The 27,146-nt window shown below is 58.0% G+C and overlaps 1 protein-coding gene across 2 annotated transcripts in view; it reads right to left on the reverse strand.

Moving 5' to 3' along the window:
* Positions 1-4,715, reverse strand: part of LOC140077845 (kunitz-type serine protease inhibitor PILP-3-like) — a 95,519-nt gene extending 90,804 nt beyond the window's left edge. The window contains exon 1 of one of the 2 annotated variants that reach the window (XM_072125386.1): positions 4,612-4,693. The gene's annotated coding sequence lies outside the window, so the exon portion shown is untranslated. Of the gene's footprint in view, positions 1-4,611 lie in introns of both variants that reach the window. The other variant, XM_072125389.1, reaches the window with a different exon arrangement.
* Positions 4,716-27,146: the final 22,431 nt, after the last annotated feature.

A 27,146-nucleotide genomic window follows, 5' to 3' on the forward strand; every position in this document is an offset into this window, starting at 1 on the left:
AGGACAGGGACATGCTGACACTTGAGGCGGGACAGGGACACACTGACACTTGGGGGACAGGACAGGGACACGCTGACACTTGGGGCACAGGACAGGGACACGCTGACACTTGGGGGACAGGACAGGGACACGCTAACACTTGGGGGGACAGGACAGGGACACGCTGACACTTGGGGGGACAGGACAGGGACACACCGACACTTGGGGGGACAGGACAGGGACACACCGACACTTGGGGGGACAGGACAGGGACACGCTGACACTTGGGGGACAGGACAGGGACACGCTGACACTTGGGGGGACAGGACAGGGACACACCGACACTTGGGGGGACAGGACATGGACACGCTGACACTTGGGGAGGGACAGGGACACACTGACACTTGGGGGACAGGAAAGGGACACGCTGACACTTGGGGGACAGGACAGGGACACGCTGACACTTGGGGGAACAGGACAGGGACACGCTGACACTTGGGGGGACAGGACAGGGACACGCTGACACTTGGGGCGGGACAGGGACACACTGACACTTGGGGGACAGGCCAGGGACATGCTGACACTTGGGGGGACAGGACAGGGACACACCGACACTTGGGGGGACAGGACAGGGACACGCTGACACTTGGGGGGACAGGACAGGGACACGCTGACACTTGGGGGACAGGACAGGGACACGCTGACACTTGGGGCGGGACAGGGACACGCTGACACTTGGGGGACAGGACAGGGACGCGCTGACACTTGGGGGACAGGACAGGGACACGCTGACACTTTGGGGGACAGGGACACGCTGACACTTGGGGGACAGGACAGGGACACACTGACACTTGAGGGGACAGGACAGGGACACGCTGACACTTGGGGGGACAGGACAGGGACACGGACACTTGGGCGACAGGACAGGGACACGCTGACACTTAGGGGGACAGGAGAGGGACACGATGACACTTGGGGGGACAGGAGAGGGACACGATGACACTTGGGGGGACAGGAGAGGGACACGCTAACACTTGGGGGTACAGGACAGAGACACGCTGACACTTGGGGGGACAGGACAGGGACACGCTGACACTTGGGGGACAGGACAGGGACACGCTGACACTTGGGGGGACAGGACAGGGACACGCTGACACTTGGGGGGACAGGACATGGACACGCTGACACTTGGGGCGGGAAAGGGACACACTGACACTTGGGGGACAGGCCAGGGACACGCTGACACTTGGGGGGACAGGACAGGGACACACCGACACTTGGGGGGACAGGACAGGGACTCGGTGACACTTGGCAGGACAGGACAGGGACACGCTGACACTTGGGGGACAGGACAGGGACACGCTGACACTTGGGGCGGGACAGGGACACGCTGACACTTGGGGGAAAGGACAGGGACACGCTGACACTTGGGGGACAGGACAGGGACACGCTGACACTTGGGGGGCAGGACAGGGACACGCTGACACTTGGGGGACAGGACAGGGAAACGCTGACACTTGGGGGGGACAGGACAGGGACACGCTGACACTTGGGGGGACAGGACAGGGACACGGACACTTGGGGGACAGGACAGGGACACGCTGACACTTGGGGGGACAGGACAGGGACACGCTGACACTTGGGGGACAGGACAGGGACACGCTGACACTTGGGGGACAGGGACACGCTGACACTTAGGGGGACGGACAGGGACACGCTGACACTTGGGGGACAGGACACGTTGACACTTGGGGGGACAGGACAGGGACACGCTGACACTTGGGGGACAGGGCAGGGACACGCTGACACTTGGGGGGACAGGACAGGGACACTCTGACACTTGGGGGGACAGGACAGGGACACGCTGACACTTGGGGGGATAGGACAGGGACACGCTGACACTTGGGGGGATAGGACAAGGACACGCTGACACTTGGGGGGACAGGACAGGGACACGCTGACACTTGGGGGACAGGACAGGGACACGCTGACACTTGGGGGACAGGACAGGGACACGCTGACACTTGGGGGGATAGGACAGGGACACGCTGACACTTGGGGGGATAGGACAGGGACACGCTGACACTTGGGGGACAGGACAGGGACACGCTGACACTTGGGGAACAGGGACACGCTGACACTTGGGCGGACAGGACAGGGACACGCTGACACTTGGGGGGACAGGACAGGGACATGCTGACACTTGGGGGACAGGACAGGGACACGCTGACACTTGGGGGACAGGAAAGGGACACGCTGACACTTGGGGGGACAGGGCAGGGAAACGCTGACACTTGGGGGGGGCAGGGACACGCTGACACTTGGGGGGGGCAGGGACACGCTGACACTTGGGGGGGACAGGACAGGGACACACTGACACTTGGAAGAACAGGACAGGGACACGCTGACACTTGGGGGACAGGACAGGGACACGCTGACACTTTGGGGGACAGGACAGGGACACCCTGACACTTGGGGGATAGGACAGGGACACGCTGACACTTGGGGGACAGGACAGGGACACGCTGACACTTGGGGGACAGGACAGGGACACGCTGACACTTGGGGGGACAGGACAGGGACACGCTGATACTTGGGGGGACAGGACAGGGACACGCTGACACTTGGGGGGACAGGACAGGGACACGCTGACACTTGGGGGGTACAGGACAGGGACACGCTGACACTTGGGGGGGACAGGACAGGGACACGCTGACACTTGGGGGGGACAGGACAGGGACACGCTGACACTTTGGGGGACAGGACAGGTACACGCTGACACTTGGTGGGATAGGACAGGGACACTCTGACATTTTGGGGGACAGGACAAGGACACGCTGACATTTAGGGGGACAGGACATGGAGAAGCTGCCAATTCTCCTATGAAAAAGGCCATTGACACTTGGACCGTTCACAATCCATAGAGAGAACAGTCATGCCCCTGTATGCATCTTTTAATTGTTTATGATTTCTTAAGTTATACTGAATTTGGATTTTTTCTCCAATTTCGAAAGACCTTGCATAGTATATTAAATGGTAACAATAGGAAGTACAATATGTCCACATAAGAAAAGAAGGAAAACTGTAAACAGGGTAACACAAAGGTGAAAAAGAATTACGTCTGACTAAATCAGTCAGAAAGTAATTATAATAGACTGAGGAATGGCAGACGACAGTGAGTCTACCCAACTGAAGACTGACTGGCAGTAAATATACAAGACTGAGGACTGACTGGTGGTAGTGTTTATACTAGACTGAGGACTGACTGGTGGTAGTGATTATACTAGACTGAGGACTGACTGTTGGTAGTGATTATACTAAACTGAGGACTGACTGGTGGCAGTGATTATACTAGACTGTGTACTGACTGGTGGCAGTGATTATACTAGACTGAGGACTGACTGGTGGCAGTGATTATACTAGACTGAGGACTGACTGGTGGCAGTGATTATACTAGACTGAGGACTGACTGGTGTCAGTGATTATAATAGACTGAAGATTGACAGGTGGCAGTGATTATACTAGATTGATTACTGACTGGTGGCAGTGATTATACTAGACTGAGGACTGACTGGTGGCAGTGATTATACTGGACTGAGGACTGACTGGTGGCAGTGATTATACTAGACTTAGGACTGACTGGTGGTAGTGCTTATACTAGACTGATGACTAACTGGTGATAGTGATTATACTAGACTGAGGACTGACTGGTGGCAGTGATTATACTAGACTGAGGACTGACTGGTGGCAGTGATTATACTGGACTGAGGACTGACTGGTGGCAGTGATTATACTAGACTTAGGACTGACTGGTGGTAGTGCTTATACTAGACTGATGACTAACTGGTGATAGTGATTATACTAGACTGAGGACTGACTGGTGGCAGTGATTATACTAGACTGAGGACTGACTGGTGATAGTGATTATACTAGACTGAGGACTGACTGGTGGCAGTGATTATATTAGACTGAGGACTGACTGGAGGTAGTGATTATACTAGACTGAGGACTGACTGGTGGCAGTGATTATACTAGACTGAGGACTGACATACTAGACTGAGGACTGACTGGTGGCAGTGATTATACTGGACTGAGGACTGACTGGTGGCAGTGATTATACTAGACTTAGGACTGACTGGTGGTAGTGATTATACTAGACTGATGAATAACTGGTGATAATGATTATACTAGACTGAGGACTGACTGGAGGTAGTGATTATACTAGACTGAGGACTGACTGGTGGTAGTGATTATACTAGACTGAGGACTGACTGGTGTTAGTGATTATACTAGACTGAGGAGTGACCGGTGGTAGTGATAATACTAGACTGATGACTGACTGGTGGCAGTGATTACAGTAGACTGAGGTCTGACTGGTGGCAGTGATTACAGTAGACTGAGGACTGACTGGTGGCAGTGATTATACTAGACTGAGGACTGACTGGTAATAGTGATTATACTAGACTGAGGACTGACTGGTGATGGAGTATAAAGTAGATTGAGGTCTGACTCGGTGGAAGTGGTTAAACAGTGCCAGAAAATGCTACAGCAAAACCCTAGATATGTAAACAGTCCCTGTAAATAAGACAGCCTTTCAGGACTACTGATGGAATAGAAAAATTGAGAACTCACCTTTGGCCTTATCACTGCTGTGCCTGTAGAGCTGGGATCAGAGAGTCTCCGCTGTCACCAAAAACTCTAAGTACAATGATGACAGCTGATAATAAGATGTCAGGTGGAGTGAGGAGGATTTAAATATTGACAGTTGGTGTCAGGAGGTGCTTGGTGTCAGGAGGTGCGTGGTGTCAGGAGGTGCGTGGTGTCAGGAGGTGCTTGGTGTCAGGAGGTGCTTGGTGTCAGGAGGTGCGTGGTGTCAGGAGGTGCTTGGTGTCAGGACGTGCTTGGTGTCAGGAGGTGCGTGGTGTCAGGAGGTGCTTGGTGTCAGGAGGTGCGTGGTGTCAGGAGGTGCGTGGTGTCAGAAGGTGCTTGGTGTCAGGAGGTGCTTGGTGTCAGGAGGTGCTTGGTGTCAGGAGGTGCGTGGTGTCAGGAGGTGCGTGGTGTCAGGAGGTGCTTGGTGTCAGGAGGTGCTTGGTGTCAGGACGTGCGTGGTGTCAGGAGGTGCGTGGTGTCAGGAGGTGCTTGGTGTCAGGAGGTGCTTGGTGTCAGGAGGTGCTTGGTGTCAGGAGGTGCTTGGTGTCAGGACCTGCGTGGTGTCAGGAGGTGCTTGGTGTCAGGAGGTGCTTGGTGTCAGGAGGTGCGTGGTGTCAGGAGGTGCTTGGTGTCAGGAGGTGCTTGGTGTCAGGACGTGCGTGGTGTCAGGAGGTGCTTGGTGTCAGGAGGTGCTTGGTGTCAGGAGGTGCTTGGTGTCAGGAGGTGCGTGGTGTCAGGAGGTGCGTGGTGTCAGGAGGTGCTTGGTGTCAGGAGGTGCGTGGTGTCAGGAGGTGCTTGGTGTCAGGACCTGCGTGGTGTCAGGAGGTGCTTGGTGTCAGGAGGTGCGTGGTGTCAGGAGGTGCGTGGTGTCAGGAGGTGCGTGGTGTCAGGAGGTGCTTGGTGTCAGGAGGTGCTTGGTGTCAGGAGGTGCTTGCTGTCAGGAGGTGCGTGGTGTCAGGAGGTGCGTGGTGTCAGGAGGTGCTTGGTGTCAGGAGGTGCTTGGTGTCAGGACGTGCGTGGTGTCAGGAGGTGCGTGGTGTCAGGAGGTGCTTGGTGTCAGGAGGTGCTTGGTGTCAGGAGGTGCTTGGTGTCAGGACCTGCGTGGTGTCAGGAGGTGCTTGGTGTCAGGAGCTGCTTGGTGTCAGGAGGTGCGTGGTGTCAGGAGGTGCTTGGTGTCAGGAGGTGCTTGGTGTCAGGACGTGCGTGGTGTCAGGAGGTGCGTGGTGTCAGGAGGTGCTTGGTGTCAGGAGGTGCTTGGTGTCAGGAGGTGCTTGGTGTCAGGAGGTGCGTGGTGTCAGGAGGTGCTTGGTGTCAGGAGGTGCGTGGTGTCAGGAGGTGCTTGGTGTCAGGAGGTGCTTGGTGTCAGGAGGTGCGTGGTGTCAGGAGGTGCGTGGTGTCAGGAGGTGCTTGGAGTCAGGAGGTGCTTGGTGTCAGGACGTGCGTGGTGTCAGGAGGTGCGTGGTGTCAGGAGGTGCTTGGTGTCAGGAGGTGCTTGGTGTCATGAGGTGCGTGGTGTCAGGAGGTGCTTGGTGTCAGGAGGTGCTTGGTGTCAGGAGGTGCTTGGTGTCAGGAGGTGCTTGGTGTCAGGAGGTGCGTGGTGTCAGGTGGTGCGTGGTGTCAGGAGGTGTGTAGTGTCACGAGGTACATGGTTTCAGGAGGTGCTTGGTGTCAGGAGGTGCATGGTTTCAGGAGGTTCTTGGTTTCAGGAGGTGCTTGGTGTTAGGAGGTACTTGGTGTCAGGATGTGCTTGGTGTCAGGAGGTGCGTGGTATCAGGAGGTGCGTGGTGTCAGTAGGTGCGTGGTGTCAGGAGGTGCTTGGTGTCAGGAGGTGCTTGGTGTCAGGACGTGCTTGGTGTCAGGAGGTGCTTGGTGTCAGTAGGTGCGTGGTGTCAGGAGGTGCTTGGTGTCAGGAGGTGCTTGGTGTCAGGACGTGCTTGGTGTCAGGAGGTGCTTGGTGTCAGGAGGTGCTTGGTGTCAGGAGGTGCTTGGTGTCAGGACCTGCGTGGTGTCAGGAGGTGCTTGGTGTCAGGAGGTGCGTGGTGTCAGGAGGTGCGTGGTGTCAGGAGGTGCTTGGTGTCAGGAGGTGCTTGGTGTCAGGACGTGCGTGGTGTCAGGAGGTGCGTGGTGTCAGGAGGTGCTTGGTGTCAGGAGGTGCTTGGTGTCAGGAGGTGCTTGGTGTCAGGAGGTGCGTTGTGTCAGGAGGTGCTTGGTGTCAGGACCTGCGTGGTGTCAGGACCTGCGTGGTGTCAGGAGGTGCTTGGTGTCAGGAGGTGCTTGGTGTCAGGAGGTGCTTGGTGTCAGGAGCTGCTTGGTGTCAGGAGGTGCGTGGTGTCAGGTGGTGCGTGGTTGCAGGAGGTGCGTAGTGTCACGAGGTACATGGTTTCAGGAGGTGCTTGTTGTCAGGAGGTGCATGGTTTCAGGAGGTTCTTGGTTTCAGGAGGTGCTTGGTGTTAGGAGGTGCTTGGTGTCAGGAGGTGCTTGGTGTCAGGAGGTGCGTGGTGTCAGGAGGTGCTTGGTGTCAGGAGGTGCTTGGTGTCAGGAGGTGCGTGGTGTCAGGAGGTGCTTGTTGTCAGGACCTGCGTGGTGTCAGGAGGTGCTTGGTGTCAGGAGGTGCGTGGTGTCAGGAGGTGCGTGGTGTCAGGAGGTGCTTGGTGTCAGGAGGTGCTTGGTGTCAGGACGTGCGTGGTGTCAGGAGGTGCGTGGTGTCAGGAGGTGCTTGGTGTCAGAAGGTGCTTGGTGTCAGGAGGTGCTTGGTGTCAGGAGGTGCTTGGTGTCAGGAGGTGCGTGGTGTCAGGAGGTGCGTGGTGTCAGGAGGTGCTTGGTGTCAGGAGGTGCTTGGTGTCAGGACGTGCGTGGTGTCAGGAGGTGCTTGGTGTCAGGAGGTGCGTGGTGTCAGGAGGTGCGTGGTGTCAGGAGGTGCTTGGTGTCAGGAGGTGCTTGGTGTCAGGACGTGCGTGGTGTCAGGAGGTGCGTGGTGTCAGGAGGTGCGTGGTGTCAGGAGGTGCGTGGTGTCAGGAGGTGCTTGGTGTCAGGAGGTGCTTGTTGTCAGGACCTGCGTGGTGTCAGGAGGTGCTTGGTGTCAGGAGGTGCGTGGTGTCAGGAGGTGCGTGGTGTCAGGAGGTGCTTGGTGTCAGGAGGTGTTTGGTGTCAGGACGTGCGTGGTGTCAGGAGGTGCGTGGTGTCAGGAGGTGCGTGGTGTCAGAAGGTGCTTGGTGTCAGGAGGTGCTTGGTGTCAGGAGGTGCTTGGTGTCAGGAGGTGCGTGGTGTCAGGAGGTGCGTGGTGTCAGGAGGTGCTTGGTGTCAGGAGGTGCTTGGTGTCAGGACGTGCGTGGTGTCAGGAGGTGCGTGGTGTCAGGAGGTGCTTGGTGTCAGGAGGTGCTTGGTGTCAGGAGGTGCTTGGTGTCAGGAGGTGCTTGGTGTCAGGACCTGCGTGGTGTCAGGAGGTGCTTGGTGTCAGGAGGTGCTTGGTGTCAGGAGGTGCGTGGTGTCAGGAGGTGCTTGGTGTCAGGAGGTGCTTGGTGTCAGGACGTGCGTGGTGTCAGGAGGTGCTTGGTGTCAGGAGGTGCTTGGTGTCAGGAGGTGCTTGGTGTCAGGAGGTGCGTGGTGTCAGGAGGTGCGTGGTGTCAGGAGGTGCTTGGTGTCAGGAGGTGCGTGGTGTCAGGAGGTGCTTGGTGTCAGGACCTGCGTGGTGTCAGGAGGTGCTTGGTGTCAGGAGGTGCGTGGTGTCAGGAGGTGCGTGGTGTCAGGAGGTGCGTGGTGTCAGGAGGTGCTTGGTGTCAGGAGGTGCTTGGTGTCAGGAGGTGCTTGCTGTCAGGAGGTGCGTGGTGTCAGGAGGTGCGTGGTGTCAGGAGGTGCTTGGTGTCAGGAGGTGCTTGGTGTCAGGACGTGCGTGGTGTCAGGAGGTGCGTGGTGTCAGGAGGTGCTTGGTGTCAGGAGGTGCTTGGTGTCAGGAGGTGCTTGGTGTCAGGACCTGCGTGGTGTCAGGAGGTGCTTGGTGTCAGGAGCTGCTTGGTGTCAGGAGGTGCGTGGTGTCAGGAGGTGCTTGGTGTCAGGAGGTGCTTGGTGTCAGGACGTGCGTGGTGTCAGGAGGTGCGTGGTGTCAGGAGGTGCTTGGTGTCAGGAGGTGCTTGGTGTCAGGAGGTGCTTGGTGTCAGGAGGTGCGTGGTGTCAGGAGGTGCTTGGTGTCAGGAGGTGCGTGGTGTCAGGAGGTGCTTGGTGTCAGGAGGTGCTTGGTGTCAGGAGGTGCGTGGTGTCAGGAGGTGCGTGGTGTCAGGAGGTGCTTGGAGTCAGGAGGTGCTTGGTGTCAGGACGTGCGTGGTGTCAGGAGGTGCGTGGTGTCAGGAGGTGCTTGGTGTCAGGAGGTGCTTGGTGTCATGAGGTGCGTGGTGTCAGGAGGTGCTTGGTGTCAGAAGGTGCTTGGTGTCAGGAGGTGCTTGGTGTCAGGAGGTGCTTGGTGTCAGGAGGTGCGTGGTGTCAGGTGGTGCGTGGTGTCAGGAGGTGTGTAGTGTCACGAGGTACATGGTTTCAGGAGGTGCTTGGTGTCAGGAGGTGCATGGTTTCAGGAGGTTCTTGGTTTCAGGAGGTGCTTGGTGTTAGGAGGTACTTGGTGTCAGGATGTGCTTGGTGTCAGGAGGTGCGTGGTATCAGGAGGTGCGTGGTGTCAGTAGGTGCGTGGTGTCAGGAGGTGCTTGGTGTCAGGAGGTGCTTGGTGTCAGGACGTGCTTGGTGTCAGGAGGTGCTTGGTGTCAGTAGGTGCGTGGTGTCAGGAGGTGCTTGGTGTCAGGAGGTGCTTGGTGTCAGGACGTGCTTGGTGTCAGGAGGTGCTTGGTGTCAGGAGGTGCTTGGTGTCAGGAGGTGCTTGGTGTCAGGACCTGCGTGGTGTCAGGAGGTGCTTGGTGTCAGGAGGTGCGTGGTGTCAGGAGGTGCGTGGTGTCAGGAGGTGCTTGGTGTCAGGAGGTGCTTGGTGTCAGGACGTGCGTGGTGTCAGGAGGTGCGTGGTGTCAGGAGGTGCTTGGTGTCAGGAGGTGCTTGGTGTCAGGAGGTGCTTGGTGTCAGGAGGTGCGTTGTGTCAGGAGGTGCTTGGTGTCAGGACCTGCGTGGTGTCAGGACCTGCGTGGTGTCAGGAGGTGCTTGGTGTCAGGAGGTGCTTGGTGTCAGGAGGTGCTTGGTGTCAGGAGCTGCTTGGTGTCAGGAGGTGCGTGGTGTCAGGTGGTGCGTGGTTGCAGGAGGTGCGTAGTGTCACGAGGTACATGGTTTCAGGAGGTGCTTGTTGTCAGGAGGTGCATGGTTTCAGGAGGTTCTTGGTTTCAGGAGGTGCTTGGTGTTAGGAGGTGCTTGGTGTCAGGAGGTGCTTGGTGTCAGGAGGTGCGTGGTGTCAGGAGGTGCTTGGTGTCAGGAGGTGCTTGGTGTCAGGAGGTGCGTGGTGTCAGGAGGTGCTTGTTGTCAGGACCTGCGTGGTGTCAGGAGGTGCTTGGTGTCAGGAGGTGCGTGGTGTCAGGAGGTGCGTGGTGTCAGGAGGTGCTTGGTGTCAGGAGGTGCTTGGTGTCAGGAGGTGCTTGGTGTCAGGAGGTGCGTGGTGTCAGGAGGTGCTTGGTGTCAGGAGGTGCTTGGTGTCAGGAGGTGCTTGGTGTCAGGACGTGCGTGGTGTCAGGAGGTGCGTGGTGTCAGGAGGTGCTTGGTGTCAGGAGGTGCTTGGTGTCAGGAGGTGCTTGGTGTCAGGACCTGCGTGGTGTCAGGAGGTGCTTGGTGTCAGGAGCTGCTTGGTGTCAGGAGGTGCGTGGTGTCAGGAGGTGCTTGGTGTCAGGAGGTGCTTGGTGTCAGGACGTGCGTGGTGTCAGGAGGTGCGTGGTGTCAGGAGGTGCTTGGTGTCAGGAGGTGCTTGGTGTCAGGAGGTGCTTGGTGTCAGGAGGTGCGTGGTGTCAGGAGGTGCTTGGTGTCAGGAGGTGCTTGGTGTCAGGAGGTGCTTGGTGTCAGGACGTGCGTGGTGTCAGGAGGTGCGTGGTGTCAGGAGGTGCTTGGTGTCAGGAGGTGCTTGGTGTCAGGAGGTGCTTGGTGTCAGGACCTGCGTGGTGTCAGGAGGTGCTTGGTGTCAGGAGCTGCTTGGTGTCAGGAGGTGCGTGGTGTCAGGAGGTGCTTGGTGTCAGGAGGTGCTTGGTGTCAGGAGGTGCTTGGTGTCAGGAGGTGCTTGGTGTCAGGAGGTGCTTGGTGTCAGGAGGTGCGTGGTGTCAGGTGGTGCGTGGTGTCAGGAGGTGTGTAGTGTCACGAGGTACATGGTTTCAGGAGGTGCTTGGTGTCAGGAGGTGCATGGTTTCAGGAGGTTCTTGGTTTCAGGAGGTGCTTGGTGTTAGGAGGTACTTGGTGTCAGGATGTGCTTGGTGTCAGGAGGTGCGTGGTATCAGGAGGTGCGTGGTGTCAGTAGGTGCGTGGTGTCAGGAGCTGCTTGGTGTCAGGAGGTGCTTGGTGTCAGGACGTGCTTGGTGTCAGGAGGTGCTTGGTGTCAGTAGGTGCGTGGTGTCAGGAGGTGCTTGGTGTCAGGAGGTGCTTGGTGTCAGGACGTGCTTGGTGTCAGGAGGTGCTTGGTGTCAGGAGGTGCTTGGTGTCAGGACGTGCGTGGTGTCAGGAGGTGCGTGGTGTCAGGAGGTGCTTGGTGTCAGGAGGTGCTTGGTGTCAGGAGGTGCTTGGTGTCAGGAGGTGCGTTGTGTCAGGAGGTGCTTGGTGTCAGGACCTGCGTGGTGTCAGGACCTGCGTGGTGTCAGGAGGTGCTTGGTGTCAGGAGGTGCTTGGTGTCAGGAGGTGCTTGGTGTCAGGAGCTGCTTGGTGTCAGGAGGTGCGTGGTGTCAGGTGGTGCGTGGTTGCAGGAGGTGCGTAGTGTCACGAGGTACATGGTTTCAGGAGGTGCTTGTTGTCAGGAGGTGCATGGTTTCAGGAGGTTCTTGGTTTCAGGAGGTGCTTGGTGTTAGGAGGTGCTTGGTGTCAGGAGGTGCTTGGTGTCAGGAGGTGCGTGGTGTCAGGAGGTGCTTGGTGTCAGGAGGTGCTTGGTGTCAGGAGGTGCGTGGTGTCAGGAGGTGCTTGTTGTCAGGACCTGCGTGGTGTCAGGAGGTGCTTGGTGTCAGGAGGTGCGTGGTGTCAGGAGGTGCGTGGTGTCAGGAGGTGCTTGGTGTCAGGAGGTGCTTGGTGTCAGGAGGTGCGTGGTGTCAGGAGGTGCTTGGTGTCAGGAGGTGCTTGGTGTCAGGAGGTGCTTGGTGTCAGGACGTGCGTGGTGTCAGGAGGTGCGTGGTGTCAGGAGGTGCTTGGTGTCAGGAGGTGCTTGGTGTCAGGAGGTGCTTGGTGTCAGGACCTGCGTGGTGTCAGGAGGTGCTTGGTGTCAGGAGCTGCTTGGTGTCAGGAGGTGCGTGGTGTCAGGAGGTGCTTGGTGTCAGGAGGTGCTTGGTGTCAGGACGTGCGTGGTGTCAGGAGGTGCGTGGTGTCAGGAGGTGCTTGGTGTCAGGAGGTGCTTGGTGTCAGGAGGTGCTTGGTGTCAGGAGGTGCGTGGTGTCAGGAGGTGCTTGGTGTCAGGAGGTGCTTGGTGTCAGGAGGTGCTTGGTGTCAGGACGTGCGTGGTGTCAGGAGGTGCGTGGTGTCAGGAGGTGCTTGGTGTCAGGAGGTGCTTGGTGTCAGGAGGTGCTTGGTGTCAGGACCTGCGTGGTGTCAGGAGGTGCTTGGTGTCAGGAGCTGCTTGGTGTCAGGAGGTGCGTGGTGTCAGGAGGTGCTTGGTGTCAGGAGGTGCTTGGTGTCAGGAGGTGCGTGGTGTCAGGAGGTGCGTGGTGTCAGGAGGTGCTTGGTGTCAGGAGGTGCTTGGTGTCAGGAGGTGCTTGGTGTCAGGAGGTGCGTGGTGTCAGGAGGTGCGTGGTGTCAGGAGGTGCTTGGTGTCAGGAGGTGCGTGGTGTCAGGAGGTGCTTGTTGTCAGGACCTGCGTGGTGTCAGGAGGTGCTTGGTGTCAGGAGGTGCGTGGTGTCAGGAGGTGCGTGGTGTCAGGAGGTGCTTGGTGTCAGGAGGTGCTTGGTGTCAGGAGGTGCTTGGTGTCAGGAGGTGCGTGGTGTCAGGAGGTGCTTGGTGTCAGGAGGTGCTTGGTGTCAGGAGGTGCTTGGTGTCAGGACGTGCGTGGTGTCAGGAGGTGCGTGGTGTCAGGAGGTGCTTGGTGTCAGGAGGTGCTTGGTGTCAGGAGGTGCTTGGTGTCAGGACCTGCGTGGTGTCAGGAGGTGCTTGGTGTCAGGAGCTGCTTGGTGTCAGGAGGTGCGTGGTGTCAGGAGGTGCTTGGTGTCAGGAGGTGCTTGGTGTCAGGAGGTGCTTGGTGTCAGGACGTGCGTGGTGTCAGGAGGTGCGTGGTGTCAGGAGGTGCTTGGTGTCAGGAGGTGCTTGGTGTCAGGAGGTGCTTGGTGTCAGGAGGTGCGTGGTGTCAGGAGGTGCTTGGTGTCAGGAGGTGCTTGGTGTCCGGAGGTGCGTGGTGTCAGGAGGTGCTTGGTGTCAGGACCTGCGTGGTGTCAGGAGGTGCTTGGTGTCAGGAGGTGCGTGGTGTCAGGAGGTGCGTGGTGTCAGGAGGTGCGTGGTGTCAGGAGGTGCTTGGTGTCAGGAGGTGCTTGGTGTCAGGACGTGCGTGGTGTCAGGAGGTGCGTGGTGTCAGGAGGTGCTTGGTGTCAGGAGGTGCTTGGTGTCAGGAGGTGCTTGGTGTCAGGAGGTGCTTGGTGTCAGGACGTGCGTGGTGTCAGGAGGTGCGTGGTGTCAGGAGGTGCGTGGTGTCAGGAGGTGCTTGGTGTCAGGAGGTGCTTGGTGTCAGGAGGTGCTTGGTGTCAGGAGGTGCGTGGTGTCAGGAGGTGCTTGGTGTCAGGACCTGCGTGGTGTCAGGAGGTGCTTGGTGTCAGGAGGTGCGTGGTGTCAGGAGGTGCGTGGTGTCAGGAGGTGCTTGGTGTCAGGAGGTGCTTGGTGTCAGGACGTGCGTGGTGTCAGGAGGTGCGTGGTGTCAGGAGGTGCTTGGTGTCAGGAGGTGCTTGGTGTCAGGAGGTGCGTGGTGTCAGGAGGTGCTTGGTGTCAGGAGGTGCTTGGTGTCAGGAGGTGCTTGGTGTCAGGAGCTGCTTGGTGTCAGGAGGTGCGTGGTGTCAGGTGGTGCGTGGTGTCAGGAGGTGTGTAGTGTCACGAGGTACATGGTTTCAGGAGGTGCTTGGTGTCAGGAGGTGCATGGTTTCAGGAGGTTCTTGGTTTCAGGAGGTGCTTGGTGTTAGGAGGTACTTGGTGTCAGGATGTGCTTGGTGTCAGGAGGTGCGTGGTATCAGGAGGTGCGTGGTGTCAGTAGGTGCGTGGTGTCAGGAGGTGCTTGGTGTCAGGAGGTGCTTGGTGTCAGGACGTGCTTGGTGTCAGGAGGTGCTTGGTGTCAGGAGGTGCTTTGTGTCAGGAGGTGCTTGGTGTCAGGACCTGCGTGGTGTCAGGAGGTGCTTGGTGTCAGGAGGTGCGTGGTGTCAGGAGGTGCGTGGTGTCAGGAGGTGCTTGGTGTCAGGAGGTGCTTGGTGTCAGGACGTGCGTGGTGTCAGGAGGTGCGTGGTGTCAGGAGGTGCTTGGTGTCAGGAGGTGCTTGGTGTCAGGAGGTGCGTGGTGTCAGGAGGTGCTTGGTGTCAGGACCTGCGTGGTGTCAGGACCTGCGTGGTGTCAGGAGGTGCTTGGTGTCAGGAGGTGCTTGGTGTCAGGAGGTGCTTGGTGTCAGGAGCTGCTTGGTGTCAGGAGGTGCGTGGTGTCAGGTGGTGCGTGGTTGCAGGAGGTGCGTAGTGTAACGAGGTACATGGTTTCAGGAGGTGCTTGTTGTCAGGAGGTGCATGGTTTCAGGAGGTTCTTGGTTTCAGGAGGTGCTTGGTGTTAGGAGGTGCTTGGTGTCAGGAGGTGCTTGGTGTCAGGAGGTGCGTGGTGTCAGGAGGTGCGTGGTGTCAGGAGGTGCTTGGTGTCAGGAGGTGCTTGGTGTCAGGACCTGCATGGTGTCAGGAGGTGCTTGGTGTCAGGAGGTGCGTGGTGTCAGGAGGTGCGTGGTGTCAGGAGGTGCGTGGTGTCAGGAGGTGCTTGGTGTCAGGAGGTGCTTGGTGTCAGGAGGTGCTTGGTGTCAGGAGGTGCGTGGTGTCAGGAGGTGCTTGGTGTCAGGAAGTGCTTGGTGTCAGGAGGTGCTTGGTGTCAGGAGGTGCGTGGTGTCAGGAGGTGCGTGGTGTCAGGAGGTGCTTGGTGTCAGGAGGTGCTTGGTGTCAGGAGGTGCTTGGTGTCAGGACCTGCGTGGTGTCAGGAGGTGCTTGGTGTCAGGAGCTGCTTGGTGTCAGGAGGTGCGTGGTGTCAGGAGGTGCTTGGTGTCAGGAGGTGCGTGGTGTCAGGACGTGCGTGGTGTCAGGAGGTGCGTGGTGTCAGGAGGTGCTTGGTGTCAGGAGGTGCTTGGTGTCAGGAGGTGCTTGGTGTCAGGAGGTGCGTGGTGTCAGGAGGTGCTTGGTGTCAGGAGGTGCGTGGTGTCAGGAGGTGCTTGGTGTCAGGAGGTGCTTGGTGTCAGGAGGTGCGTGGTGTCAGGAGGTGCTTGGTGTCAGGAGGTGCTTGGTGTCAGGAGGTGCTTGGTGTCAGGAGCTGCTTGGTGTCAGGAGGTGCGTGGTGTCAGGTGGTGCGTGGTGTCAGGAGGTGTGTAGTGTCACGAGGTACATGGTTTCAGGAGGTGCTTGGTGTCAGGAGGTGCATGGTTTCAGGAGGTTCTTGGTTTCAGGAGGTGCTTGGTGTTAGGAGGTGCTTGGTGTCAGGATGTGCTTGGTGTCAGGAGGTGCGTGGTATCAGGAGGTGCGTGGTGTCAGGAGGTGCTTGGTGTCAGGAGGTGCGTGGTGTCAGGAGGTGCTTGGTGTCAGGAGCTGCTTGGTGTCAGGAGGTGCGTGGTGTCAGGTGGTGCGTGGTGTCAGGAGGTGTGTAGTGTCACGAGGTACATGGTTTCAGGAGGTGCTTGGTGTCAGAAGGTGCATGGTTTCAGGAGGTTCTTGGTTTCAGGAGGTGCTTGGTGTCAGGATGTGCTTGGTGTCAGGAGGTGCGTGGTATCAGGAGGTGCGTGGTGTCAGGAGGTGCATGGTGTCAGGAGGTGCTTGGTGTCAGGAGGTGAGTGGTGTCAGGAGGTGCGTGGTGTCAGGAGGTGCTTGTTGTCAGGAGGTGAGTGGTGTCAGGAGGTGCTTGGTGTCAGGAGGTGCGGACTGACTGGTGTCAGTGATTATGCTAGAATGAGGACTGACTGGTGGTAGTGATTATACTAGACTGAGGACTGACTGGTGGCAGTTATTATACTAGACTGAGGACTGACTGGAGGTAGTGATTATACTAGACTGAGGACTGACTGGTGGCAGTGATTATACTAGACTGAGGACTGACATACTAGACTGAGGACTGACTGGTGGCAGTGATTATACTGGACTGAGGACTGATTGGTGGCAGTGATTATACTAGACTTAGGACTGACTGGTGGTAGTGATTATACTAGACTGATGAATAACTGGTGATAATGATTATACTAGACTGAGGACTGACTGGAGGTAGTGATTATACTAGACTGAGGAGTGACCGGTGGTAGTGATAATACTAGACTGATGACTGACTGGTGGCAGTGATTACAGTAGACTGAGGTCTGACTGGTGGCAGTGATTACAGTAGACTGAGGACTGACTGGTGGCAGTGATTATACTAGACTGAGGACTGACTGGTAATAGTGATTATACCAGACTGAGGACTGACTGGTGATGGAGGATAAAGTAGATTGAGGTCTGACTCAGTGGAAGTGGTTAAACAGTGCCAGAAAATGCTACAGCAAAACCCTAGATATGTAAACAGTCCCTGTAAATAAGACAGCCTTTCAGGACTACTGATGGAATAGAAAAATTGAGAACTCACCTTTGGCCTTATCACTGCTGTGCCTGTAGAGCTGGGATCAGAGAGTCTCCGCTGTCACCAAAAACTCTAAGTACAATGATGACAGCTGATAATAAGATGTCAGGTGGAGTGAGGAGGATTTAAATACTGACAGTTGGTGTCAGGAGGTGCGTGGTGTCAGGAGGTGCGTGGTGTCAGGAGGTGCGTGGTGTCAGGAGGTGCTTGGTGTCAGGAGGTGCTTGGTGTCAGGAGGTGCGTGGTGTCAGGACCTGCGTGGTGTCAGGAGGTGCTTGGTGTCAGGAGGTGCTTGGTGTCAGGACGTGCGTGGTGTCAGGAGGTGCGTGGTGTCAGGAGGTGCTTGGTGTCAGGAGGTGCTTGGTGTCAGGAGGTGCTTGCTGTCAGGAGGTGCGTGGTGTCAGGAGGTGCGTGGTGTCAGGAGGTGCTTGGTGTCAGGAGGTGCTTGGTGTCAGGACGTGCGTGGTGTCAGGAGGTGCGTGGTGTCAGGAGGTGCTTGGTGTCAGGAGGTGCTTGGTGTCAGGAGGTGCTTGGTGTCAGGACCTGCGTGGTGTCAGGAGGTGCTTGGTGTCAGGAGCTGCTTGGTGTCAGGAGGTGCGTGGTGTCAGGAGGTGCTTGGTGTCAGGAGGTGCTTGGTGTCAGGACGTGCGTGGTGTCAGGAGGTGCGTGGTGTCAGGAGGTGCTTGGTGTCAGGAGGTGCTTGGTGTCAGGAGGTGCTTGGTGTCAGGAGGTGCGTGGTGTAAGGAGGTGCTTGGTGTCAGGACCTGCGTGGTGTCAGGAGGTGCTTGGTGTCAGGAGGTGCGTGGTGTCAGGAGGTGCGTGGTGTCAGGAGGTGCTTGGAGTCAGGAGGTGCTTGGTGTCAGGACGTGCGTGGTGTCAGGAGGTGCGTGGTGTCAGGAGGTGCTTGGTGTCAGGAGGTGCTTGGTGTCATGAGGTGCGTGGTGTCAGGAGGTGCTTGGTGTCAGGAGGTGCTTGGTGTCAGGAGGTGCTTGGTGTCAGGAGGTGCTTGGTGTCAGGAGCTGCTTGGTGTCAGGAGGTGCGTGGTGTCAGGTGGTGCGTGGTGTCAGGAGGTGTGTAGTGTCACGAGGTACATGGTTTCAGGAGGTGCTTGGTGTCAGGAGGTACATGGTTTCAGGAGGTTCTTGGTTTCAGGAGGTGCTTGGTGTTAGGAGGTACTTGGTGTCAGGATGTGCTTGGTGTCAGGAGGTGCGTGGTATCAGGAGGTGCGTGGTGTCAGTAGGTGCGTGGTGTCAGGAGGTGCTTGGTGTCAGGAGGTGCTTGGTGTCAGGACGTGCTTGGTGTCAGGAGGTGCTTGGTGTCAGGAGGTGCTTGGTGTCAGGAGGTGCTTGGTGTCAGGACCTGCGTGGTGTCAGGAGGTGCTTGGTGTCAGGAGGTGCGTGGTGTCAGGAGGTGCGTGGTGTCAGGAGGTGCTTGGTGTCAGGAGGTGCTTGGTGTCAGGACGTGCGTGGTGTCAGGAGGTGCGTGGTGTCAGGAGGTGCTTGGTGTCAGGAGGTGCTTGGTGTCAGGAGGTGCTTGGTGTCAGGAGGTGCGTGGTGTCAGGAGGTGCTTGGTGTCAGGACCTGCGTGGTGTCAGGACCTGCATGGTGTCAGGAGGTGCTTGGTGTCAGGAGGTGCTTGGTGTCAGGAGGTGCTTGGTGTCAGGAGCTGCTTGGTGTCAGGAGGTGCGTGGTGTCAGGTGGTGCGTGGTTGCAGGAGGTGCGTAGTGTCACGAGGTACATGGTTTCAGGAGGTGCTTGTTGTCAGGAGGTGCATGGTTTCAGGAGGTTCTTGGTTTCAGGAGGTGCTTGGTGTTAGGAGGTGCTTGGTGTCAGGAGGTGCGTGGTGTCAGGAGGTGCTTGGTGTCAGGACCTGCGTGGTGTCAGGAGGTGCGTGGTGTCAGGTGGTGCGTGGTTGCAGGAGGTGCGTAGTGTCACGAGGTACATGGTTTCAGGAGGTGCTTGTTGTCAGGAGGTGCATGGTTTCAGGAGGTTCTTGGTTTCAGGAGGTGCTTGGTGTTAGGAGGTGCTTGGTGTCAGGAGGTGCGTGGTGTCAGGAGGTGCTTGGTGTCAGGAGGTGCGTGGTGTCAGGAGGTGCGTGGTGTCAGGAGGTGCGTGGTGTCAGGAGGTGCTTGGTGTCAGGAGGTGCTTGGTGTCAGGAGGTGCTTGGTGTCAGGAGGTGCGTGGTGTCAGGAGGTGCTTGGTGTCAGGAGGTGCTTGGTGTCAGGAGGTGCTTGGTGTCAGGACGTGCGTGGTGTCAGGAGGTGCGTGGTGTCAGGAGGTGCTTGGTGTCAGGAGGTGCTTGGTGTCAGGAGGTGCTTGGTGTCAGGACCTGCGTGGTGTCAGGAGGTGCTTGGTGTCAGGAGCTGCTTGGTGTCAGGAGGTGCGTGGTGTCAGGAGGTGCTTGGTGTCAGGAGGTGCTTGGTGTCAGGACGTGCGTGGTGTCAGGAGGTGCGTGGTGTCAGGAGGTGCTTGGTGTCAGGAGGTGCTTGGTGTCAGGAGGTGCTTGGTGTCAGGAGGTGCGTGGTGTCAGGAGGTGCTTGGTGTCAGGAGGTGCTTGGTGTCAGGAGGTGCGTGGTGTCAGGAGGTGCTTGGTGTCAGGACCTGCGTGGTGTCAGGAGGTGCTTGGTGTCAGGAGGTGCGTGGTGTCAGGAGGTGCTTGGTGTCAGGAGGTGCTTGGTGTCAGGACGTGCGTGGTGTCAGGAGGTGCGTGGTGTCAGGAGGTGCTTGGTGTCAGGAGGTGCTTGGTGTCAGGAGGTGCGTGGTGTCAGGAGGTGCTTGGTGTCAGGAGGTGCTTGGTGTCAGGAGGTGCTTGGTGTCAGGAGGTGCTTGGTGTCAGGATGTGCTTGGTGTCAGGAGGTGCGTGGTATCAGGAGGTGCGTGGTGTCAGGAGGTGCTTGGTGTCAGGAGGTGCGTGGTGTCAGGAGGTGCTTGGTGTCAGGAGCTGCTTGGTGTCAGGAGGTGCGTGGTGTCAGGTGGTGCGTGGTGTCAGGAGGTGTGTAGTGTCACGAGGTACATGGTTTCAGGAGGTGCTTGGTGTCAGAAGGTGCATGGTTTCAGGAGGTTCTTGGTGTCAGGATGTGCTTGGTGTCAGGAGGTGCGTGGTATCAGGAGGTGCGTGGTGTCAGGAGGTGCATGGTGTCAGGAGGTGCTTGGTGTCAGGAGCTGAGTGGAGTCAGGAGGTGCGTGGTGTCAGGAGGTGCTTGTTGTCAGGAGGTGAGTGGTGTCAGGAGGTGCTTGGTGTCAGGAGGTGCGTGGAGTCAGGAGGTGCTTGGTGTCAGGAGGTGCGGACTGACTGGTGTCAGTGATTATGCTAGAATGAGGACTGACTGGTGGCAGTGATTATACTAGACTGAGGACTGACTGGTGGCAGTGATTATACTAGACTGAGGACTGACTGGTGGCAGTGATTATACTAGACTGAGGACTGACTGGAGGTAGTGATTATACTAGACTGAGGACTGACTGGTGGCAGTGATTATGCTAGAATGAGGACTGACTGGTGGTAGTGATTATACTAGACTGAGGACTGACTGGTGGCAGTGATTATACTAGACTGAGGACTGACTGGAGGTAGTGATTATACTAGACTGAGGACTGACTGGTGGCAGTGATTATACTAGACTGAGGACTGACATACTAGACTGAGGACTGACTGGTGGCAGTGATTATACTGGACTGAGGACTGATTGGTGGCAGTGATTATACTAGACTTAGGACTGACTGGTGGTAGTGATTATACTAGACTGATGAATAACTGGTGGCAGTGATTACAGTAGACTGAGGACTGACTGGTGGCAGTGATTATACTAGACTGAGGACTGACTGGTGGTAGTGATTATACTAGACTGAGGACTGACTGGTGTTAGTGATTATACTAGACTGAGGAGTGACCGGTGGTAGTGATAATACTAGACTGATGACTGACTGGTGGCAGTGATTACAGTAGACTGAGGTCTGACTGGTGGCAGTGATTACAGTAGACTGAGGACTGACTGGTGGCAGTGATTATACTAGACTGAGGACTGACTGGTAATAGTGATTATACTAGACTGAGGACTGACTGGTGATGGAGTATAAAGTAGATTGAGGTCTGACTCGGTGGAAGTGGTTAAACAGTGCCAGAAAATGCTACAGCAAAACCCTAGATATGTAAACAGTCCCTGTAAATAAGACAGCCTTTCAGGACTACTGATGGAATAGAAAAATTGAGAACTCACCTTTGGCCTTATCACTGCTGTGCCTGTAGAGCTGGGATCAGAGAGTCTCCGCTGTCACCAAAAACTCTAAGTACAATGATGACAGCTGATAATAAGATGTCAGGTGGAGTGAGGAGGATTTAAATATTGACAGTTGGTGTCAGGAGGTGCGTGGTGTCAGGAGGTGCGTGGTGTCAGGAGGTGCGTGGTGTCAGGAGGTGCGTGGTGTCAGGAGGTGCTTGGTGTCAGGAGGTGCTTGGTGTCAGGAGGTGCGTGGTGTCAGGAGGTGCGTGGTGTCAGGAGGTGCTTGGTGTCAGGAGGTGCTTGGTGTCAGGACGTGCTTGGTGTCAGGAGGTGCGTGGTGTCAGGAGGTGCGTGGTGTCAGGAGGTGCTTGGTGTCAGGAGGTGCTTGGTGTCAGGACGTGCTTGGTGTCAGGAGGTGCGTGGTGTCAGGAGGTGCGTGGTGTCAGGAGGTGCTTGGTGTCAGGAGGTGCTTGGTGTCAGGACGTGCTTGGTGTCAGGAGGTGCGTGGTGTCAGGAGGTGCTTGGTGTCAGGAGGTGCTTGGTGTCAGGAGGTGCTTGGTGTCAGGAGGTGCGTGGTGTCAGGAGGTGCTTGGTGTCACGAGGTGCTTGGTGTCAGGAGGTGCTTGGTGTCAGGAGGTGCGTGGTGTCAGGAGGTGCGTGGTGTCAGGAGGTGCGTGGTGTCAGGAGGTGCGTGGTGTCAGGAGGTGCGTGGTGTCAGGAGGTGCTTGGTGTCAGGAGGTGCTTGGTGTCAGGAGGTGCGTGGTGTCAGGACCTGCGTGGTGTCAGGAGGTGCTTGGTGTCAGGAGGTGCTTGGTGTCAGGACGTGCGTGGTGTCAGGAGGTGCGTGGTGTCAGGAGGTGCTTGGTGTCAGGAGGTGCTTGGTGTCAGGAGGTGCTTGGTGTCAGGACCTGCGTGGTGTCAGGAGGTGCTTGGTGTCAGGAGCTGCTTGGTGTCAGGAGGTGCGTGGTGTCAGGAGGTGCTTGGTGTCAGGAGGTGCTTGGTGTCAGGACGTGCGTGGTGTCAGGAGGTGCGTGGTGTCAGGAGGTGCTTGGTGTCAGGAGGTGCTTGGTGTCAGGAGGTGCGTGGTGTCAGGAGGTGCGTGGTGTCAGGAGGTGCTTGGTGTCAGGAGGTGCGTGGTGTCAGGAGGTGCTTGGAGTAAGGACCTGCGTGGTGTCAGGAGGTGCTTGGTGTCAGGAGGTGCGTGGTGTCAGGAGGTGCGTGGTGTCAGGAGGCGCTTGGTGTCAGGAGGTGCTTGGTGTCAGGAGGTGCGTGGTGTCAGGAGGTGCGTGGTGTCAGGAGGTGCGTGGTGTCAGGAGGTGCGTGGTGTCAGGAGGTGCTTGGTGTCAGGAGGTGCTTGGTGTCAGGAGGTGCTTGGTGTCAGGAGGTGCGTGGTGTCAGGACCTGCGTGGTGTCAGGAGGTGCTTGGTGTCAGGAGGTGCTTGGTGTCAGGACGTGCGTGGTGTCAGGAGGTGCGTGGTGTCAGGAGGTGCTTGGTGTCAGGAGGTGCTTGGTGTCAGGAGGTGCTTGGTGTCAGGACCTGCGTGGTGTCAGGAGGTGCTTGGTGTCAGGAGCTGCTTGGTGTCAGGAGGTGCGTGGTGTCAGGAGGTGCTTGGTGTCAGGAGGTGCTTGGTGTCAGGAGGTGCTTGGTGTCAGGAGGTGCTTGGTGTCAGGAGGTGCTTGGTGTCAGGAGGTGCGTGGTGTCAGGTGGTGCGTGGTGTCAGGAGGTGTGTAGTGTCACGAGGTACATGGTTTCAGGAGGTGCTTGGTGTCAGGAGGTGCATGGTTTCAGGAGGTTCTTGGTTTCAGGAGGTGCTTGGTGTTAGGAGGTACTTGGTGTCAGGATGTGCTTGGTGTCAGGAGGTGCGTGGTATCAGGAGGTGCGTGGTGTCAGTAGGTGCGTGGTGTCAGGAGCTGCTTGGTGTCAGGAGGTGCTTGGTGTCAGGACGTGCTTGGTGTCAGGAGGTGCTTGGTGTCAGTAGGTGCGTGGTGTCAGGAGGTGCTTGGTGTCAGGAGGTGCTTGGTGTCAGGACGTGCTTGGTGTCAGGAGGTGCTTGGTGTCAGGAGGTGCTTGGTGTCAGGACGTGCGTGGTGTCAGGAGGTGCGTGGTGTCAGGAGGTGCTTGGTGTCAGGAGGTGCTTGGTGTCAGGAGGTGCTTGGTGTCAGGAGGTGCGTTGTGTCAGGAGGTGCTTGGTGTCAGGACCTGCGTGGTGTCAGGACCTGCGTGGTGTCAGGAGGTGCTTGGTGTCAGGAGGTGCTTGGTGTCAGGAGGTGCTTGGTGTCAGGAGCTGCTTGGTGTCAGGAGGTGCGTGGTGTCAGGTGGTGCGTGGTTGCAGGAGGTGCGTAGTGTCACGAGGTACATGGTTTCAGGAGGTGCTTGTTGTCAGGAGGTGCATGGTTTCAGGAGGTTCTTGGTTTCAGGAGGTGCTTGGTGTTAGGAGGTGCTTGGTGTCAGGAGGTGCTTGGTGTCAGGAGGTGCGTGGTGTCAGGAGGTGCTTGGTGTCAGGAGGTGCTTGGTGTCAGGAGGTGCGTGGTGTCAGGAGGTGCTTGTTGTCAGGACCTGCGTGGTGTCAGGAGGTGCTTGGTGTCAGGAGGTGCGTGGTGTCAGGAGGTGCGTGGTGTCAGGAGGTGCTTGGTGTCAGGAGGTGCTTGGTGTCAGGAGGTGCGTGGTGTCAGGAGGTGCTTGGTGTCAGGAGGTGCTTGGTGTCAGGAGGTGCTTGGTGTCAGGACGTGCGTGGTGTCAGGAGGTGCGTGGTGTCAGGAGGTGCTTGGTGTCAGGAGGTGCTTGGTGTCAGGAGGTGCTTGGTGTCAGGACCTGCGTGGTGTCAGGAGGTGCTTGGTGTCAGGAGCTGCTTGGTGTCAGGAGGTGCGTGGTGTCAGGAGGTGCTTGGTGTCAGGAGGTGCTTGGTGTCAGGACGTGCGTGGTGTCAGGAGGTGCGTGGTGTCAGGAGGTGCTTGGTGTCAGGAGGTGCTTGGTGTCAGGAGGTGCTTGGTGTCAGGAGGTGCGTGGTGTCAGGAGGTGCTTGGTGTCAGGAGGTGCTTGGTGTCAGGAGGTGCTTGGTGTCAGGACGTGCGTGGTGTCAGGAGGTGCGTGGTGTCAGGAGGTGCTTGGTGTCAGGAGGTGCTTGGTGTCAGGAGGTGCTTGGTGTCAGGACCTGCGTGGTGTCAGGAGGTGCTTGGTGTCAGGAGCTGCTTGGTGTCAGGAGGTGCGTGGTGTCAGGAGGTGCTTGGTGTCAGGAGGTGCTTGGTGTCAGGAGGTGCGTGGTGTCAGGAGGTGCGTGGTGTCAGGAGGTGCTTGGTGTCAGGAGGTGCTTGGTGTCAGGAGGTGCTTGGTGTCAGGAGGTGCGTGGTGTCAGGAGGTGCGTGGTGTCAGGAGGTGCTTGGTGTCAGGAGGTGCGTGGTGTCAGGAGGTGCTTGTTGTCAGGACCTGCGTGGTGTCAGGAGGTGCTTGGTGTCAGGAGGTGCGTGGTGTCAGGAGGTGCGTGGTGTCAGGAGGTGCTTGGTGTCAGGAGGTGCTTGGTGTCAGGAGGTGCTTGGTGTCAGGAGGTGCGTGGTGTCAGGAGGTGCTTGGTGTCAGGAGGTGCTTGGTGTCAGGAGGTGCTTGGTGTCAGGACGTGCGTGGTGTCAGGAGGTGCGTGGTGTCAGGAGGTGCTTGGTGTCAGGAGGTGCTTGGTGTCAGGAGGTGCTTGGTGTCAGGACCTGCGTGGTGTCAGGAGGTGCTTGGTGTCAGGAGCTGCTTGGTGTCAGGAGGTGCGTGGTGTCAGGAGGTGCTTGGTGTCAGGAGGTGCTTGGTGTCAGGAGGTGCTTGGTGTCAGGACGTGCGTGGTGTCAGGAGGTGCGTGGTGTCAGGAGGTGCTTGGTGTCAGGAGGTGCTTGGTGTCAGGAGGTGCTTGGTGTCAGGAGGTGCGTGGTGTCAGGAGGTGCTTGGTGTCAGGAGGTGCTTGGTGTCAGGAGGTGCGTGGTGTCAGGAGGTGCTTGGTGTCAGGACCTGCGTGGTGTCAGGAGGTGCTTGGTGTCAGGAGGTGCGTGGTGTCAGGAGGTGCGTGGTGTCAGGAGGTGCGTGGTGTCAGGAGGTGCTTGGTGTCAGGAGGTGCTTGGTGTCAGGACGTGCGTGGTGTCAGGAGGTGCTTGGTGTCAGGAGGTGCTTGGTGTCAGGAGGTGCTTGGTGTCAGGAGGTGCTTGGTGTCAGGACGTGCGTGGTGTCAGGAGGTGCGTGGTGTCAGGAGGTGCGTGGTGTCAGGAGGTGCTTGGTGTCAGGAGGTGCTTGGTGTCAGGAGGTGCTTGGTGTCAGGAGGTGCGTGGTGTCAGGAGGTGCTTGGTGTCAGGACCTGCGTGGTGTCAGGAGGTGCTTGGTGTCAGGAGGTGCGTGGTGTCAGGAGGTGCGTGGTGTCAGGAGGTGCTTGGTGTCAGGAGGTGCTTGGTGTCAGGACGTGCGTGGTGTCAGGAGGTGCGTGGTGTCAGGAGGTGCTTGGTGTCAGGAGGTGCTTGGTGTCAGGAGGTGCGTGGTGTCAGGAGGTGCTTGGTGTCAGGAGGTGCTTGGTGTCAGGAGGTGCTTGGTGTCAGGAGCTGCTTGGTGTCAGGAGGTGCGTGGTGTCAGGTGGTGCGTGGTGTCAGGAGGTGTGTAGTGTCACGAGGTACATGGTTTCAGGAGGTGCTTGGTGTCAGGAGGTGCATGGTTTCAGGAGGTTCTTGGTTTCAGGAGGTGCTTGGTGTTAGGAGGTACTTGGTGTCAGGATGTGCTTGGTGTCAGGAGGTGCGTGGTATCAGGAGGTGCGTGGTGTCAGTAGGTGCGTGGTGTCAGGAGGTGCTTGGTGTCAGGAGGTGCTTGGTGTCAGGACGTGCTTGGTGTCAGGAGGTGCTTGGTGTCAGGAGGTGCTTTGTGTCAGGAGGTGCTTGGTGTCAGGACCTGCGTGGTGTCAGGAGGTGCTTGGTGTCAGGAGGTGCGTGGTGTCAGGAGGTGCGTGGTGTCAGGAGGTGCTTGGTGTCAGGAGGTGCTTGGTGTCAGGACGTGCGTGGTGTCAGGAGGTGCGTGGTGTCAGGAGGTGCTTGGTGTCAGGAGGTGCTTGGTGTCAGGAGGTGCGTGGTGTCAGGAGGTGCTTGGTGTCAGGACCTGCGTGGTGTCAGGACCTGCGTGGTGTCAGGAGGTGCTTGGTGTCAGGAGGTGCTTGGTGTCAGGAGGTGCTTGGTGTCAGGAGCTGCTTGGTGTCAGGAGGTGCGTGGTGTCAGGTGGTGCGTGGTTGCAGGAGGTGCGTAGTGTAACGAGGTACATGGTTTCAGGAGGTGCTTGTTGTCAGGAGGTGCATGGTTTCAGGAGGTTCTTGGTTTCAGGAGGTGCTTGGTGTTAGGAGGTGCTTGGTGTCAGGAGGTGCTTGGTGTCAGGAGGTGCGTGGTGTCAGGAGGTGCGTGGTGTCAGGAGGTGCTTGGTGTCAGGAGGTGCTTGGTGTCAGGACCTGCATGGTGTCAGGAGGTGCTTGGTGTCAGGAGGTGCGTGGTGTCAGGAGGTGCGTGGTGTCAGGAGGTGCGTGGTGTCAGGAGGTGCTTGGTGTCAGGAGGTGCTTGGTGTCAGGAGGTGCTTGGTGTCAGGAGGTGCGTGGTGTCAGGAGGTGCTTGGTGTCAGGAAGTGCTTGGTGTCAGGAGGTGCTTGGTGTCAGGAGGTGCGTGGTGTCAGGAGGTGCGTGGTGTCAGGAGGTGCTTGGTGTCAGGAGGTGCTTGGTGTCAGGAGGTGCTTGGTGTCAGGACCTGCGTGGTGTCAGGAGGTGCTTGGTGTCAGGAGCTGCTTGGTGTCAGGAGGTGCGTGGTGTCAGGAGGTGCTTGGTGTCAGGAGGTGCGTGGTGTCAGGACGTGCGTGGTGTCAGGAGGTGCGTGGTGTCAGGAGGTGCTTGGTGTCAGGAGGTGCTTGGTGTCAGGAGGTGCTTGGTGTCAGGAGGTGCGTGGTGTCAGGAGGTGCTTGGTGTCAGGAGGTGCGTGGTGTCAGGAGGTGCTTGGTGTCAGGAGGTGCTTGGTGTCAGGAGGTGCGTGGTGTCAGGAGGTGCTTGGTGTCAGGAGGTGCTTGGTGTCAGGAGGTGCTTGGTGTCAGGAGCTGCTTGGTGTCAGGAGGTGCGTGGTGTCAGGTGGTGCGTGGTGTCAGGAGGTGTGTAGTGTCACGAGGTACATGGTTTCAGGAGGTGCTTGGTGTCAGGAGGTGCATGGTTTCAGGAGGTTCTTGGTTTCAGGAGGTGCTTGGTGTTAGGAGGTGCTTGGTGTCAGGATGTGCTTGGTGTCAGGAGGTGCGTGGTATCAGGAGGTGCGTGGTGTCAGGAGGTGCTTGGTGTCAGGAGGTGCGTGGTGTCAGGAGGTGCTTGGTGTCAGGAGCTGCTTGGTGTCAGGAGGTGCGTGGTGTCAGGTGGTGCGTGGTGTC

Source organism: Engystomops pustulosus, chromosome 9 (genome assembly GCF_040894005.1).
Source record: "Engystomops pustulosus chromosome 9, aEngPut4.maternal, whole genome shotgun sequence".
NCBI lineage: Eukaryota > Metazoa > Chordata > Amphibia > Anura > Leptodactylidae > Engystomops > Engystomops pustulosus.